Consider the following 16729-nt stretch of genomic DNA (forward strand, 5'->3'; position numbering starts at 1 on the left):
GTAACATCATTCAGAGGTGCAGTTCATCTAATAACTCTGAGGAAGGTCTGTTTCAGTTTCTGCCAATCTGCTTCAGCCAGACAGAGATTTTCCGTCAGGTAGCAAGTTTCATTTCATTTCTCTTCGTGGCTTCCTCAATCTAGCAACCATCCTCTTTTGCACATGTGTACAACACTCCAGTTTTGTTACCAAGGTATCACCATAAATATTGAACTCAATTTTATTGAAAGCTGTAGAGTCCCCATCTCCTAAGTACTTTCTATATCTAACGTTATAAATGGGTACCAACTTCTGGAATATTTTTAGAGCTCCATCACACTCCATATCTTCACTGTAACCGTCATAATTCTTCGAACACTGATGTTCAATATGTCCTTCACTGTTACCATGGCAGGTGTGGCAGTGCTTAGATAAGCACTCAACATCAACAACTTTTCCGTTCTCCAGAGAAGTAGAACTTACACCATTCAAGGAATGATGTCCTCAACATTGCCATGTCCCATCAAGTGCAACAGCAATGTCCCTGGTTCCACTAATATTTACATTTTGTTCTACTGCATGTTTCATAGATGCTTTAGACACCGCCGTCAAGACACCTAAAAGTATCTTTATGTAGTTTCTGAACCTACTCGTAGAAGGAGGAAGGTTCATCAAACCACAAAACGTTTGAGCAGCTTCTTTTCCTATTACTATTGCACGCATTGCATACAGTAACTTCAAATTCACATCGTATGAATTATGCACAATGTTCGAAGTCATTTTCGAGGTAGATTTATTGCAGGATCTACACAGAGCAACTAATTTTGACGCTAAACTCTTCCTGCTACTTTGTTGTTTAGTTGTTTCCAGACAGTCTACACCATCACATTGTTTACATTTCGCCACTTCCTTTATCAAATAAGATGTCCACATCAGCAACAACAAATCCACTCCAAACAGCGTCATTGCTAACACAAAAATCTGAATCGGCAGGAGGCGTGCCATGTGGGAGTTTCTTCCCTGAAGAACTGATACATAAGTTACTTTCAGCAGTGTGGCTCGCTCTGTTTGTGAACTGGTTACCACGAAAATTCCTTTTATTGAATTCCTTGATGCTTGGCATAGTTCGTATTTATTGCACTCTAAAGCATATGTACTTCCACAAATATGTGTAGCACTTGGGCAACAAACATTCAGTAATACGTGAACAAACTGCTTCAGCGAAACAAAAGTAAATACTACCAAAGATAAACATTTACAGACACTATAAATTTGCACTGTTACTAACATATACAACGTAACATACATATAATCGCTGGAAACAGAAATTTCACAGTACTTTTCGATATAATACTGGTATCTGAAACAGAATTAAAGGAGGGCTTTGACATACATGACCATAACTTTAAAATTTGGTATACATAGGTCATTTTTCATTTGAAACCCTATAATATATATATCAATATAATCAGGAAATACTATAGAATTTAATAAAGTCATTAAAAAAATTTCGATTTTTCCATCTTTTATAAGTACCCTGTATCCTTAAGGCTGAAACTTCAATAGCAGGAATTAATTTCTACTGTCAGTGGCTAATATAACGTTGTTTAATAAAGCCAGCCGAAGTGGCCGTGCGGTTAAAGGCGCTGCAGTCTGGAACCGCAAGACCGCTACGGTCGCAGTTTCGAATCCTGCCTCGGGCATGGATGTTTGTGATGTCCTTAGGTTAGTTAGGTTTAACTAGTTCTAAGTTCTAGGGGACTAATGACCTCAGCAGTTGAGTCCCATAGTGCTCAGAGCCATTTCAACCATTTGTTTTGTTTAATAAATTTTTGCTGTTGTGAGGAATGAGGTTTTGTTTTGTGAAGCATTTCTAAAACGAAATAGTTCTACAGTTATAAGTGCAGTGTAACGTACGAAAGCTATATGTATACATCGTCAATTTTTCAGTTACAGAATGTTAGTGTAAGTAGAAATTTATGTATGTTTGAAACTAGTTACACAATGTGTGGACGGTTAAGCCATACTTCAGCAGTTATGCACAATGCAAACGAAGGTTTTGTACAATGGAACATGTGATATTTGCTAATGGAATTAATTTTTTTAAAATATTTTTATGATTTTACCTGGCTTGAAAATGGAAATCTGTGTTAGTTCTCGGAAGCTTGTATTTCAAAGTATATTTAATTTCTAAATGGTTCATGATGGGCTAGTATTTAACTAAATTTGATTTTACTTATTGATTATTGTATGAAGTACAATAATAATGCAGCAGACAAACTATAAAACACAGTATAAACAAGATTTTCTCTGCTGCAGCACTTTTAAATTTCAATAGGGCTTTTTTCCCTAGGTACATGAATATGTCGTGTATAAAAGCATTATTTTTACATTTGTAAAAAGCTTCCTTTTATGGGGTAATTTCTGTAGTGTCACAAAAAGACTACAGCTGAATACCAGCATTTAAAACTGGAGCAAGATAACGTATTAAATTTCTATTACAGGGCTGGCTAGAGCCGAAAGTCTGTAAAGTGTACCTAATTTATGCTTTCTTTCCATCGTGAATCTGATGATGACTGACTGCTGAAATATGTATCTGAAATAAGAGTAATCTTCTTAAATAAGATTATAATTCAGGCCTGAAACAGATTGCTTACGAAACATCTGTTCGATCAATTGTCGACTATCGTTAGTTCAGGACATGTACCAAGTTACATGAACGGAAGAGGAGATTACGTAATGTGAGGCGGTCTGGAGGAGTATCATTTAATACTGTACGAACAGGGTGGTCATGGGTGTAGTCGAGGTGATGCACCTTCCCCCATTCTCCATTAGTTGCTTCTTCGTGTCGCAGTTCTTGTGGTGAAGTGTTACGGATGGTGTTCAGCCAAGGGATCTATGTGGGTTTTGGTGTGTCCTTAATAATGTTTAGCCAACGTGACAGTTTCATACAAATCCTCTATAATGTGTAGTGAGACACCTCACGAGAAGATGTGTCCAGAAACATACTAATTCTTCCGACATATACCTCTCATAAAGACCGTAACAATATAAAAATGGGATGCCGGTCTCAGACTGAAGAGTACCGACAGCTTTTATTCCTGCATATCATCTGCAACTGGAAGAGGAAATGGAGGCGATGACACTGGTACACTGTGTGCCACCACCACACAGCAGAGAGAGTGGTGGTGGGTGGGGGGGGGGGGGGCTTACAATTTACAGATGTACTGTAAAATCGTGGAATACAACTGGAGATTTTGGCAAAGCTTGCCACACAGACCTATTACAGTCATAGTGGAAGATTCGAACCCAGTTCGTCAAATGAATCGAAGCTGATAATACTCAATAATTTCGACGGATACCATTGTCTCCTGAAACTAGTAGTGACCCAAAAGTTCTACAAGGCATAAAATACAGTGTAATTCGGTGTTGGTCTTTCTACAGTCTGGGGTTGTTTTTCTTGATTTCTACTATAATTTCTGATACATGACAAAATGAAGACAGATGTTCCTGAAAATATTTTAGGAATGGCAACAGTTTCTTTACCTGTGTGTTCATGATAACCCAATGTAAACAAATCATATAAAACGAGTAAGTACTTCTGAGGAAGAGCCTCAGCAGAATCTGTAATGAATGGAGAAAATAGCACAAATTCAGGCCAGCAGTCTTTGAAGCATTATCAGGTGATGCAATTTATGGCACTCAGCCCGTGAAAAGCAGAGATCCGGATTCGAATTTTTACCTGGTACATTGAAGAATCTTATTATACACAGGTTGAAAGGGAATTGTACTGACAATCTCTGTGCGGTTGTAGAAGGAATTTCGAGGAAAAATTGATTATATAAATATAAGCCCAGAAATATCACTTAAAGGCACTACAGCGAGTCAAAGTTATAGGAACTAGCAATTGTTCAGAAAAACGTGAGCTTTTGCGCTGACGCCATTGCAATTAGCTCTGTATACAGTAATGTGAGCGCCGTGGATGCGTTGCATTCGACGCCACCTAAGGCCATGCCAGATGGATTGCAAGAGGTTCCATTTACCATATGTCGTATAAATTCATGCTTACTGCCAAAAGTGTGACTACAGTCGTTGGTCGTCTCCAACGCCGACACTCTTAGATTTTGTCGATGGTGTTTACAGGTATGTGTCCGTATTCACAATTTGTTTCTCAAGACACTCTCTATAAACATTTAAAGTTTGTCGACATCATTTGGTTGCTGTATACTCTGTACGGAGTGGATAATTCATTATCATAAACAAGGGATAATGCTCTGTATGTGAAACGGGGTATTGTAAGTTTGTTGCGGTGCTCAGAGTTCAGAAGAGGTATCCTCAAATGTCTTTGAAACGAGCATCTGTTGCGTGCAAGATGAGTACGGACTGAAATCCGACAGCTCTTATTCTATATGGAAGCATAGGAATAAATCTCGCCTATAGTGTTGGGGAAGTTAGAGGGGAGACGTATTAAAAGTTGTGAAACTAGCAGCTGCATTCCTTAGATGCAATGAATTGCACGGTGGGAAGTAACGGAAATGTACACTGACGCAAAAAATCGCAACGCCAATAAGCAGTTATGCGACATAAACGGCCATTGGTAGACGCGTTTCTACAAGTGGAAAATGACGTCTATTAACTTTTTGCTCAAGTCGCATAAGAGTAGCCCTAGGAGCGCCTCAGTGAGGATGCAAATCAAGTTGGCTTTGAATACACGTTGTAACGCTCGTGAGCATTATTTACCTTCGTGGTGAGTTGATGTTAGTCAAGAATATCTTTACGGCAATAAAGACGCCACTATCAACACATCACTATTGTAATAGAGCAACGGGAAGCTGGAACTTCTTTCTTCGACACTGCATGAAGAGTTGGCAGGAATGTAGTCACTGTACATGGTTTCCGACAGTGATTGTCATTAGAATTTACGGTGGCAAGAAGACTGAGCCCCGGACGGCCACGTGGCACAAGTGAGAGGGAAGATCATCGTGTTCGGCGTATGGCTCTGGACGATATTACTGCATACCCAGCAATAATTTCAGCAGCAGGTGACGTCACAGTGACACAATGAACCGTTACAAATCGTTTACTTCAAGGACAGTTCCGGGTTAGACACCGCCATTTGTGACTTCAGTGGTGTTAAACGAGAGTTCACTGGAAGGCAGGGTGGAGGTCTGTTGTGTTTTCTGATGAAGAGTGGTTCTGCCTCGGTGTCAGTGACGGCCGTGTGTTGCTTACAAGGACTCCTGTTGAGGGCCTACAACAAACCTGTATGCGTGCTGGCCACACTGGATCTACACCTGGAGTTATGGTCTAAGGTGCGATTTCGTATGACAGGAGGAGCAACCAAAAATTTCTACTATCTCAACGAGGCGACAACAGGCATAGCAGCGCAGAATAGGACCTCGCACACAAACTGTAAACACAGCCATACACAACAATGGTCGCAGAGGCACATCTGTATTTACATAGTGCATATATATGAATGACAGGAGCTCATGAAAAATATTGGGCTAGTAGTAATGACAGTGGCCATGCGACGCTGCCATCAGGCGTAGAGTATGATAGCGGTGGGAGTAAAATTCAAATAGTAATGGATAAATTAAGAAATAAATATAAATGTAGTAGAGAATATAGGAATATACACAACTCAGGACATGCCAGATCGAAAGCTATGTACAGAGGCAAAGAAAACCCTTATGCTCAAAGGCAGTGTAAAATAATAACGAAGTAAAATATGTAGAGCAATAAACTAAAGATCGGACTACAAATACATGGCTAAAAGGTAACAAAACTAAAAAGATAAAATACAACTGCATACACGTGACAGATGACCAATGCCATGGTAATAAGAATCTAAAAGCTAATATACTGTTTAGAAATGGGCAACATGCACTCACGAAAAACTTGATTTCTACCTGATTACTGATCGCTAACATATCCTTCTTAGTAAGTGAATGTTCAATAATTTTGATCTTTTCAAGCAGATTGAGCCTCTTTCCTTTGGAAGAGTAGAGCGAAGCCTTTAAGTCTCCGAGTGTAGGCGGCTAGTATTTAAGGTGCTCGGCAGTGGCAGAATTATGCTTCATCTGCCACTTTATAGTGCGCAAATGCTCCTGAAACCTAATTTTAAAAGCCCAACCCATCTGGCCAACATAATTTGTTTGACATTCACAGCACTCGAGCATGTATACAACAGAAGCACCATATTAATTTTTCTGGGGACGCTGATTGTGAACATACACAACTCAGGACATGCCAGATCGAAAGCTATGTACAGAGGCAAACTGGATTTTATGAGAGGTGGCAGGAATCGGGTTTTCTATGACTGCATGTTCTCGATTTTTAAAGAGTATATTAGCTTTTAGCATCTATTACCAGGGCTTCGGTCGCCTATAATATGTATGCAATTGTATTTTATTTTCTTAGCTTTGTTACCTTCTAGCTACATATTTGTAGTCTGCTCTTCATTTTATTGTTCTATATATTTTACTTCATTATTCTTTTACACTGCTTTTGAACATAAGGGTTTTCTATGCCACTGCGATCTAGCGTGTCCTGTACTCTGTATATTCCTGTATTCTCTATTATGTTTTTATATATTTCCAAATTTGTCCGTTAGCATTTGAATTTTCCGACCACGATTATAACATGGCAGCGCCACATGGCGACTGTCATTACTACTAGCCCAACATTTTGTATGAGCTCGCCTATCATTCATATGTATACACTATGTGAATACGGATGAATCTGTTCAAAAAAATGTTAAAATGTGTGTGAAATCTTATGGGACTTAACTGCTAAGGTCATCAGTCCCTAAGCTTACACACTACTTAACCTAAATTATCCTAAGGACAAACACACCCACCCATCCCCGAGGGAGGACTCGAACCTCCGCCAGGACCAGCCGTACAGTCCATAACTGCAGCGCCTCAGACCGCTCGGCTAACCCCGTGTGGCGGATGGGTCTCTGCAACCATTGTGGTGTATGGCTGTGTTTACAGTTTGTACATCTACATCTACATTTATACTCCGCAAGCCACCCAACGGTGTGTGGCGGAGGGCACTTTACGTGCCACTGTCATTACCTCCCTTTCCTGTTCCACTCGCGTATGGTTCGCGGGAAGAACGACTGCCGGAAAGCCTCCATGCGTGCTCGAATCTCTCTAATTTTACATTCGTGATCTCCTCGGGAGGTATAAGTAGGGGGAAGCAATATACTCGGTACCTCATCCAGAAACGCACCCTCTCGAAAAGAGGTTCTGTTCTGCGCTGCTATGCCTGTCGTCGCCTCCATGAGATACTACGCATTCTTCGGTTTTTCCTTCGTTCTCTACTCATGTCTGATCACGGAAATTTTATTTCATTAACTTCTAAAATTTTTTATTTGTAGGTTGCCTTTTAGTGCGTTTTATTTTGGAGTCTTGCCTTCTTGATGGATACTTTTTGGCAAAAAAAAATCCGATTATTTAACATGAGGTACATTACGTTTCTCTATACAATTTTATTCGGTCGGTTTTGAAGATTATTCTGACTTTTAGTAGTCCAGGATAGGACCCCAATGGATTTACTCTCTTGATGATGATGCTTGATTCGTGGGGCACTCAACTGCGCGGTTATTAGCGCCCGTACAAATTCCAAACTTTTGCTTAGTCCAGTGTTACCACTTTCATGAATGATGATGAAATGATGAGTACAGCACAAACATCCAGTCAACTCGAGGCAGATGAAAATCCCTGACCCCGTCGGGAATAGAACCCAGGACCCTGTGCTCAGGAAGCGAGAATGCGACCGTGAGACCACGAGCTGGGGACAAGTTATCCTCTTACATTTTCAGATAACCTGATGATGGCCTATCGGGGCGAGCAACCTACGACTGTTTTTTAAACAGCATCAATAGAAGGTTGCCGTACCATCGCGCTATGGTGAAATGGAATAATTTGTACGATAATTTTACATTTGCAATTTCTTATCACATATATATATATATATATATATATATATATATATATATATATATATATATATACAATTTGTACAGAAACCAGATGGCAGTTATAAGAGTTGAGGGACATGAAAGGGAAGCAGTGGTTGGGAAGGGAGTGAGACAGGGTTGTAGCCTCTCCCCGATGCTATTCAATCTGTATATTGCACAAGCAGTAAAGGAAACAAAAGAAAATTTCGGAGTAGGTATTAAACTCCATGGAGAAGAAATAAAAACTTTGAGGTTCGCCGATGACATTGTAATTCTGTGAGAGACAGCTAAGGACTTGGAAGAGCAGTTGAACGGAGTGGACAATGTCTTGAAAGGAGGGTATAAGATGAACATCAACAAAAGCAAAACGAGGATAACGGAATGTAATAATTAAATCGGGTGACACTGAGGGAATTAGATAAGGAAATGAGACACTTAAAGTAGTAAATAAGTTTTGATATTTGGGGAGCAAAATAACTGATGATGGTCGAAGTAGAGAGGATATAAAATGTAGACTGTCAATGGCAAGGAAAGCGTTTCTGAAGAAGAGAAATTTGTTAACATCGAGTATTGATTTAAGTGTTAGGAAGTCGTTTCTGAAAGTATTTGTATGGAGTGTAGTCATGTATGGAAGTGAAACGTGGACGATAAATAGTTTAGACAAGAAGAGAATAAAAGATTTCGAAAAGTGGTGCTACAGAAGAATGCTGAAGATTAGATGGGTAGATCACATAACTAATGAGGAGGTATTGAATAGAATTGGGGAGAAGAGGATTTTGTGGCACAACTTGACTAGAAGAAGGGATCGATTGGTAGGACATGTTCTGAGGCATCAAGGGATCACCAATTTAGTGCTGGAAGGCAGTGTGGAGGGTAAAAATCGTTGAGGGAGACCAAGAGATGAATACACTAAGCAGATTAAGAAGGATGTAGGCTGCAGTAGGTACTGGGAGATCAAGAAGCTTGTACAGGATAGAGTAGCATGGAGAGCTGCATCAAACCAGTCTCAGGACTGAAGACCACAACAACAACATATCTCGTCATACATTAACCTGTGATCTTGCAATGGTTAAGCACTCAAATACGTTACCAAGACAAATGTATTCCCGAAATTTCGAAAATGCGCATTAACTGCTTTTTAGTGTTGCGATTTTTTCTATCAGTGTATGTCTAGAGAGTTTTGGTCGCCTAGTGGTGATAGTTCGATATCTCGATGAATTGAAAGCTTTGGTCACCTAGTGTTGAAAGCCCGATATTTAGGAGGACTGAAACCACTTCGGAATGCCTGCAACGGCAGCGGTGCGAAATGAGGGAGTGATGCCGTCAGTAGTGTGGCATTAGCACGAGGTGGGTGAAGGCCGCGGGTGCCGGCGCTCGTTAGGCAGCGGGCGGGCGCAGCTGCGGCGCTGCCCGGCTGGGTGGCGGCTGGCGGCCAATCAATAGCGCCGAGGCTCAGCGCGGGCGCCGCTCCGGCCCGGGACGCCGCTGCACAGTGCCGGCTGCCGCTGCCGCTGCCGCTGCCGCTGCCGCTGCCGCCTGGGTGGAGCCGAGAGCCGCGCCAGCGTGTGTCGCGCGGCTGCCTACCCACCCAGCGGCAGGGGACGTCTCTGAGCATGTCCTTTGCCACCAGCCGGACAAGAGACAATACGCTAATGTACGGCCGAAGGACAGCACTGGACATATGTCGCCGAGGCTCAACAGCAAACTCTTTCTCCACAGCTGGCGTGGGAGCGTATATAATCCACACATAGTTCACTAAAAGAACCTGATTCGTGTAAGGCAAGGAAACCACAGTTGTTGTAAAACAGTGATCCCAACCTGGACATTATTAGCCTGTGGCGCCAAAATGAAATCTTATCAGCAATAAAAACATATCTTCACACACAATCTGTTAAGTAATAAAGTACTTGGCACTACACACAGATGGTAAAGATATCGCCTTCATTACCCAATGGAGGGAACCTGAGTCCTTCGTGCAATGTTCATAAAGCCTTAGTTTACTTTGAATTCGAAACTGAGATACCAAGAAGAGACATGAATCGCGTTTATCATGATGCTGATGGCCAAATGTTGGTTGGCACTGAACGCTATGGGACTTAACATCTGAGGTCATCAGTCCCCTAGAACTTAGAACTACTAAACCTAACTAACCTAAGGACATCACACACATCCATGCTCGAGGCAGGATTCGAACCTGCGACCGTAGCGGTCGCGCGGTTCCAGACTGAAGCGCCTAGAACCGCTCTGCCACTCCGGCCGGCGGCCAAATGTTGGTTCATTGACAAAAATTGAGACTGGATACTGCAGGAGCACAATGATCTGAAGCCCAACAGCAGGTTTTGTATCCACTGGATTAAAAGGAGAAATGCCTGCAGGTATTGGAGAGTCCCTCACACTCGCCTGATGCTACACCTACTGAAATGTATGGTCTTACATTAAAAAAAGCCGTAGTAAAGAAAAAGATCTTCACTTTGAAACAGCTGTCAACGCAGTTCGATGCATTTGGAGGACTATTCTACGTGAATATGCGTAACACTTCCTTTCAAATATGCCTCGGAGATGCCAAGCAATTTTCGACACTGCGAGAGACTGCATGTGTCATTAATTCTTTTGTTCGTGTATTATCTACATGTATGTTTTAGTTTGTTGTCAAATACATTTTTCTACTCCAGAATGAGAGTTTCACTCTGCAGCGGAGTGTGCGCTGATATGAAACTTCCTGACAGTTTAAAACTGTGTGCCAGACCGAGACTCGAACTCGAGACCTTTGCCTTTCGCAGGCAAGTGCTCTACCAACTGAGCTACCCAAGCACGACTCACGACCCGTCCTCACAGCTTGGGTAGCTCAGTTGGTAGAGCACTTGCCCTCAAAAGGCAAAGGTCCCGAGTTCGAGTCTCGGTCCGGTACAAAATTTTAATCTGTCAGGAAGTTTCATTTTTCTACTGATTAAACCGATTACGATCTTGCTTAACAGATAGTATATGTGAATGGCTCGATGAATATTCGACTATTAGAACCTGTTACATTATACCGCAAGGGCCATCTTCTTCAAAAGCGGAAGTCACACACTAGATGCTTCACAAGGAGCCATACTGGGACATCTTAAGTTCCAAACACACTTAAACGATTTATGAAATAAAATTAAAAAAAATGGTTCAAATGGCTCTGAGCACTATGGGACTCAACTGCTGAGGTCATAAGTCCCATAGAACTTAGAACTACTTAAACCTAACTAACCTAAGGACATCACACACATCCATGCCTGAGGCAGGATTCGAACCTGCGACCGTAGCGGTCACGCGGTTCCGGACTGAAGCGCCTAGAACCGCACGGCCACTCCGAAATAAAATCAAGTGGCCGTACAAGTTTGTTCTGTGAAGATGCTGTTACCTATAGAAAAATATCGTGTTGTGTTGTAATGAGGAAATATAGACTGATTGGGACAAAATTTCCGCTTTGTGTATCGGATAGTACTTCTTTCTGAAAGCTGATAAATGCAATGTAATACCAATAACGAACAGAAAGATTCCGACACTGGCAGAATCCAGTATTCACGCTGAGTATCTTCAGTTCATGACATCACACTATATGTATTCAGGGGTAATACTAACAAGTGACATGAAGTAGGGTTATCACAATGAGTACAGGGGTAAACATAAATGTCTGAGAAGGTTGTGCAAAACTGCAATGCTTTTGTAAATTAAATCACGTACAAAAGCTGAAATAATGAAGCTGTCATCTGCATGAAGATATCTTTCAAAACCACACTTCTTTAGCAGACAGGAACCTGTTACAGGTAGCATAAACCTGAACTTCTCAGGCCGCTTTACTGATTTAAGCAGTCAGTTGCAAGAGGACTTTAACAGTTTAACTTGGACTCCCTACCATAGTTCAAAATGTAGTAGGTAGGATCATTAGTTCGGTATCACCTCACTGTGCTCTACGAAATTAAATGGGAGTCCTCAGAAGAAAGACGCCATAATCCTAATAAAATCCTGTTGGGCGCATTTAGAGAACCTGTGCCCATAGAAGTTTGCGCAACAATCAAATGTTCTGCCATGCACTGTACAATGCTTTCAGGGTTTATATATAAATGTAGATTATTGCTTAGTCCTTTTATTTAGCTTTCTTTTAAATTATCTCTATTTCATTAAACTTAGGTTTCTTCTGTCATCGTCATCTGTATAGTTACTAACCACTTTACATCCATTATAAGGTAAAGTCCTCTTCTACATCTTTCTGCAAATGATGGGCTTCATCTAGCAAGTAACAGGCTAACTAAAAAATGCTCAAATAGTGATCCAAACGAAGAGTGGGAAATTTACAAGTGGGCCAACATACATGTCAGCTTGAGGCCTTGTTTACAAAAAAAAAGTAATACAGAAAAAATTAATGATTTGAGAGATAATTGCACAAAAGACTTTGACCAGTGTATAATAGCCCAACGAAGACTGCTAAAATCTGTTAGCAACGATTTTAAAATCTCGATATCTAATTTTGGTCGTTCTAAGATCAGGAAATTTGAGCCAAAGTACCACATCATTAATTCTGAGAAGACAGCACGTTAGCAGGTAATTTTCTTTCCTTTCGAATGAACGTTATCGAGTATGCATTACTATCAGAAATAGTCTTAATAACACAGATTTCATTTCTTAAGACTTGCTACTGTGAAATTATACTTCCTACTACAGTACCAAAGAAAGCAAAACATAAGAAGTGAATGAACGTCGAGCGTGATTTGTACCTTGCGTTGGCCTACTCAAGCTGGTTATTCAAACTTTAATCAGACATAAGCGGCACTAATCGATCCATTGACTCATCATTTCGTGGCCTAGTAAACAGAAAAAAAAGAATATTACAAAACTGGGTGGATTTTAATTGCTTGCTTATTAATTAAATGTTATTTATCTTTCGTCACTTTTAAAGTATAAATTATAACACTTTTTGCTTCTAAAGTTGAGTTCGTTGCTATCGTTTGTCGGAAGTATAATTTCATACTAATCGCGTTCAGTAGTAATGGTAACAAAAATGTTTAAATCCCATTGACATAAAAAATAATGTGATTGCAATTCATTTGTAAATATACAAAAGCCGCTGCTGTCGTTGAAGCAACATTAGCGTCAGTGTTGAATCTCCAGTGTTGACAATTTTTGGTCCAGATGTCCACGCTGTCCTGCACATCCTTGTCGAACGCGAAGCATTAAACAACCGAAGTAATTGGAGTCACGTTGAGGATATCGCTGCTCTAAGAGGATTATTGGCGTCCTCCATCTATTTTTTTCACTTGTTCATTAAGTTTATTTTGGTTACAAGTAGATTAGCGTCCTCTAGATGTAAAAAATCCCTTCGAGAGCTTCCGTCTTTTGTTTTTAACTGCCCATTTAAGAGTAGTTTCGTTCAACGTTCTGTTCTGCATACTTGCAACCAGCCCATGAGTGAACATCCTACGTTCAAAAAAGAAGCTAAGCAACTTTCTTCTGGGGGAAGTGATAGTTAATACAATCAAATGCGTCACGAAAGGATGTGTACAGCGTAACTCAAATATAATAATATCTCATAATTTTTTTAGTTCACTGTCCACCTTCCTGCGAGCATACGGACGTATGGTTCAAGTAAACATCCATTCTCGCCAGCTTCTGATTCCTTGGGAGCTGCTTGCACAGTTACTGTATGTAGACTATGCTAGATGATGGTAATTGCCCAAAACTAGCTATTTTGGAAGGTTATGCGATATCAGTGTGAGTTAACGTGGTACAATAGGGAATTTGTTACTTGTTGTCAAAGTTTTCTCAAATTTTTCCTAATAATGATCATTATACTAACTTCTTTACCTCCTAAAACAATGTACTGATTTTTTCAATGTAGCAGTGTACTGATGAAGGCCAATCTTTGAATTTCTCTGAAAAACTAACATTTCACTATTATGATTAAACTGTTCAATATTTCATGTAATTCCCAAAAAGAAACCTCTGTGTCTTAGTGAAGTACTCACATATTTTTGTGTAAAAACATAATATATGTGTAATATTACATAGAATCCTAAGCTTGATTAAAACCCAGTAGTTTTACCTATCGTAAATGTGCTAGGGTGTCAGGATGGAGGGAGAGATTGGATACCCTGCTGCAGATTGTGATGGTGTTTAGTGTCGACCGGCAGCACAGCATGTTCATGGAGCAAGGTGGACGTCTGGCAGGAATTGGCAGAAACAACAGTTGCATAGATTAATTTATTTCATGATAAACGTACAGCAGTCGTAAGGCATAGTGTTACCAGTTGGTGGTCACCGTCCAGCAACACAAGGTGATCCAGGTTCATAAGTGTGTTTAGTTCAACAAGCACCCTCATGTGACAGCAACTGTGTAGCGTCCCCCGTCTGGCAGGTGGAAGCTGAGGTGAAGATATCTGTCAGATCACCAGAGGAGTACCGCTGTTTCAGGCCACAGGAAGGCAGTCGGCAAACAGACATTGCAGAAGTAGGTCACGTTGGCGGGTGCAGATGTACGAGTCTTGCATGCATTTTTGAAGCAAGGGACACAGACCAGGATGTGGCAACAGTGATGTGGCAACAGTGATGTTCACGGACAAGCCTGCAATAATAGTGTCCCCAAAAGGGCAGGCGGCGGCTCAGCAGCCGCTCGGGCCCAGATGTGGACTGTGGACCCTGAGGTAGGCATGCTGAAGCAAGCAGATGGTCCAACAGTTTCAAGGCAACTGTTCGACTCTCAGCGGCATCAAGCACAGACACTGCCAGTAGTTCTGCACTAGCTGTCAGTAGCTATATGACCCGTGCCTCTCGTGAGTGTCGGCAGACAATGACAGACAATGCATAGCTGAACAGGCAACATTTATGGCGGTTCGACGCACCACTGCTTTGCGTAACCTTCGTTCCTCATTAATTAGACCAAGGTAGTGGCTCAGTGGCTTGGTGGTAGGCCTGGGCTTGTGATAATCCATGTCGCTACTGCTGCAACCTGCTTATGCATTTTCGTGGTGCAATGCCTCCCCTCTTTGGAAGATCTGATGCACTTGATAGCCGACTGGCAACATCTGAGAAAATAACTTAATAACACATGTTACATCTTCACGTTTCTGTACATTTCATTCATGTTTTCCTTATACTAATTTACCCTGAACCACAAGCATTTTCTCCTTGTGTGGTACCCCAGCTGTATCTCTCTTAAAGGATATTTTGAAGTTTTCCTCAAAGGTGTTATTTACAAGTATTCAATTTATGCCTTGCACGATTGGTGAATTTCCGCCTTACATGCCATTTTCCAGGGCAGTAGGTGTTGATAGATAATTGTGCAACACATTGAAACCCACTGTACTTGAAATGGCCTATGAGGCCGAAATTGGCCAGCCGTGCAAGGTATAATAAATTGAATACTTCTGAAAAAAAAATTGAATTGAGAAACTTCAAAATGTCCTTGCACAGTAGTTTTCACTGGCTGTGTACTTAATTAATAACCATTTGTTAATTGTAAGCCCATTGGTCGGTATTTGGTGTACCAGGATACCACATGTGTGGGCAGTACCCCACCTTAAACAGACATAGGATGCACAGACAACGTTCAAAGTCGACATTTTTCCTGAGATTTATACATTTATTGCCATGACTCTGTGTCACGTGCTGAAGCTTCGGCTCTTTGCTAATATATCCTTTCTGTGTTGCTATTAACTTGTCCAGATCAGTATCTAAGGTACCACTGAAGTAGGTTACGATTTGGACTGGGAGCACATATAGATATTTGTGCAGCCATTGCAACAAATAATATATTAGCTCCTGTTATGGCAGCTGGAAGATGGAAATTTGATCCCAAGCTGTCTCAAGTCGTGTCATTTAGTATTATACCGCTGCTGTGCATTTCCGACCCTTTCATATCTGCTCACAGTAGCTCATGGTAATTACTTGTGGTTGGTACAGGGAATATACACAGTGCATCCCAGCTCTCTGAAAATATGGTTGTGATGCCAAGATGTTTCATGAGTGTCCTTCCCTTCTGTGTCACCTAAGAATAATTGTACCTCACAAGCTCCTGGCACAGTCTGTACTCTACAGGTTGGGCATTGCCCAAAACATTCGCCTCCATGTTTTCCATAGTGCGACTCTGGTTATGGTATGACCATCCTGTGCAATCATCTACAACAGAACTCACATCTTAATTACAACTCCTCCTTTCGCAATTTCAACATACGCATAACCATGTGTGCAGCTTGCACAAATATGTCTGCGTTCCCCTTTTCTTCATCCTCCCTCCTTCCTTCTGAAAGAGTGCTGCTTGACAGGTGGCAACGAATCTGGTCCACCTGTAAAAGAATGAATACGCCCAGCTTGTATGATGGCCATATGAATTTGCAATTTGAGCTTAACACTCTCTGCTGAAGTCATCTCAGTAAGCTGATATGGGCCTTGGTACCAAATGATATATAAGGGGCTTGACAGCATCACTCATTGAACTACATGATATTCTGGTAATTAAGCACTGTGTTGAACTAATTTCTCTTGATGTTGTGATACCTTGGTATTAATTTTTTGTACCCATTTCCACACTTTCTTCAACCTTCTTACGAAATACCATATGGGTACACAATTCTTCCCTGCCCTTGCTGACTACTTGCTTTTTCGACCATACGCCACCTCATACAGTGATAGACCTATGCTCATGTGGCTTATCACGTTATAAGCAGCCCCCACATATTACAAGAAAGTTTCCCAATCGTTAGGATAGCTGCCAGCCGGATTGTCCATGCGGTTCTAGGCGCTATAGTCTGGAACCAC

The 16729-nt window shown here is 41.2% G+C and overlaps 1 protein-coding gene and 1 non-coding gene across 4 annotated transcripts in view; both read left to right on the plus strand.

The window, feature by feature from the left end:
• LOC124796245 (gamma-aminobutyric acid receptor subunit beta) overlaps positions 1–16729 on the plus strand; it is a 621538-nt gene that overhangs the window by 76006 nt on the left and 528803 nt on the right. The window lies entirely within an intron of this gene.
• On the plus strand, positions 10783–10857 carry Trnal-caa. Its single transcript has one exon. It is a non-coding gene; the product is annotated as a tRNA-Leu (tRNA).

The sequence above is a fragment of the Schistocerca piceifrons genome, chromosome 4, assembly GCF_021461385.2.
Source record: "Schistocerca piceifrons isolate TAMUIC-IGC-003096 chromosome 4, iqSchPice1.1, whole genome shotgun sequence".
NCBI classification, from domain to species: Eukaryota; Metazoa; Arthropoda; class Insecta; order Orthoptera; family Acrididae; genus Schistocerca; species Schistocerca piceifrons.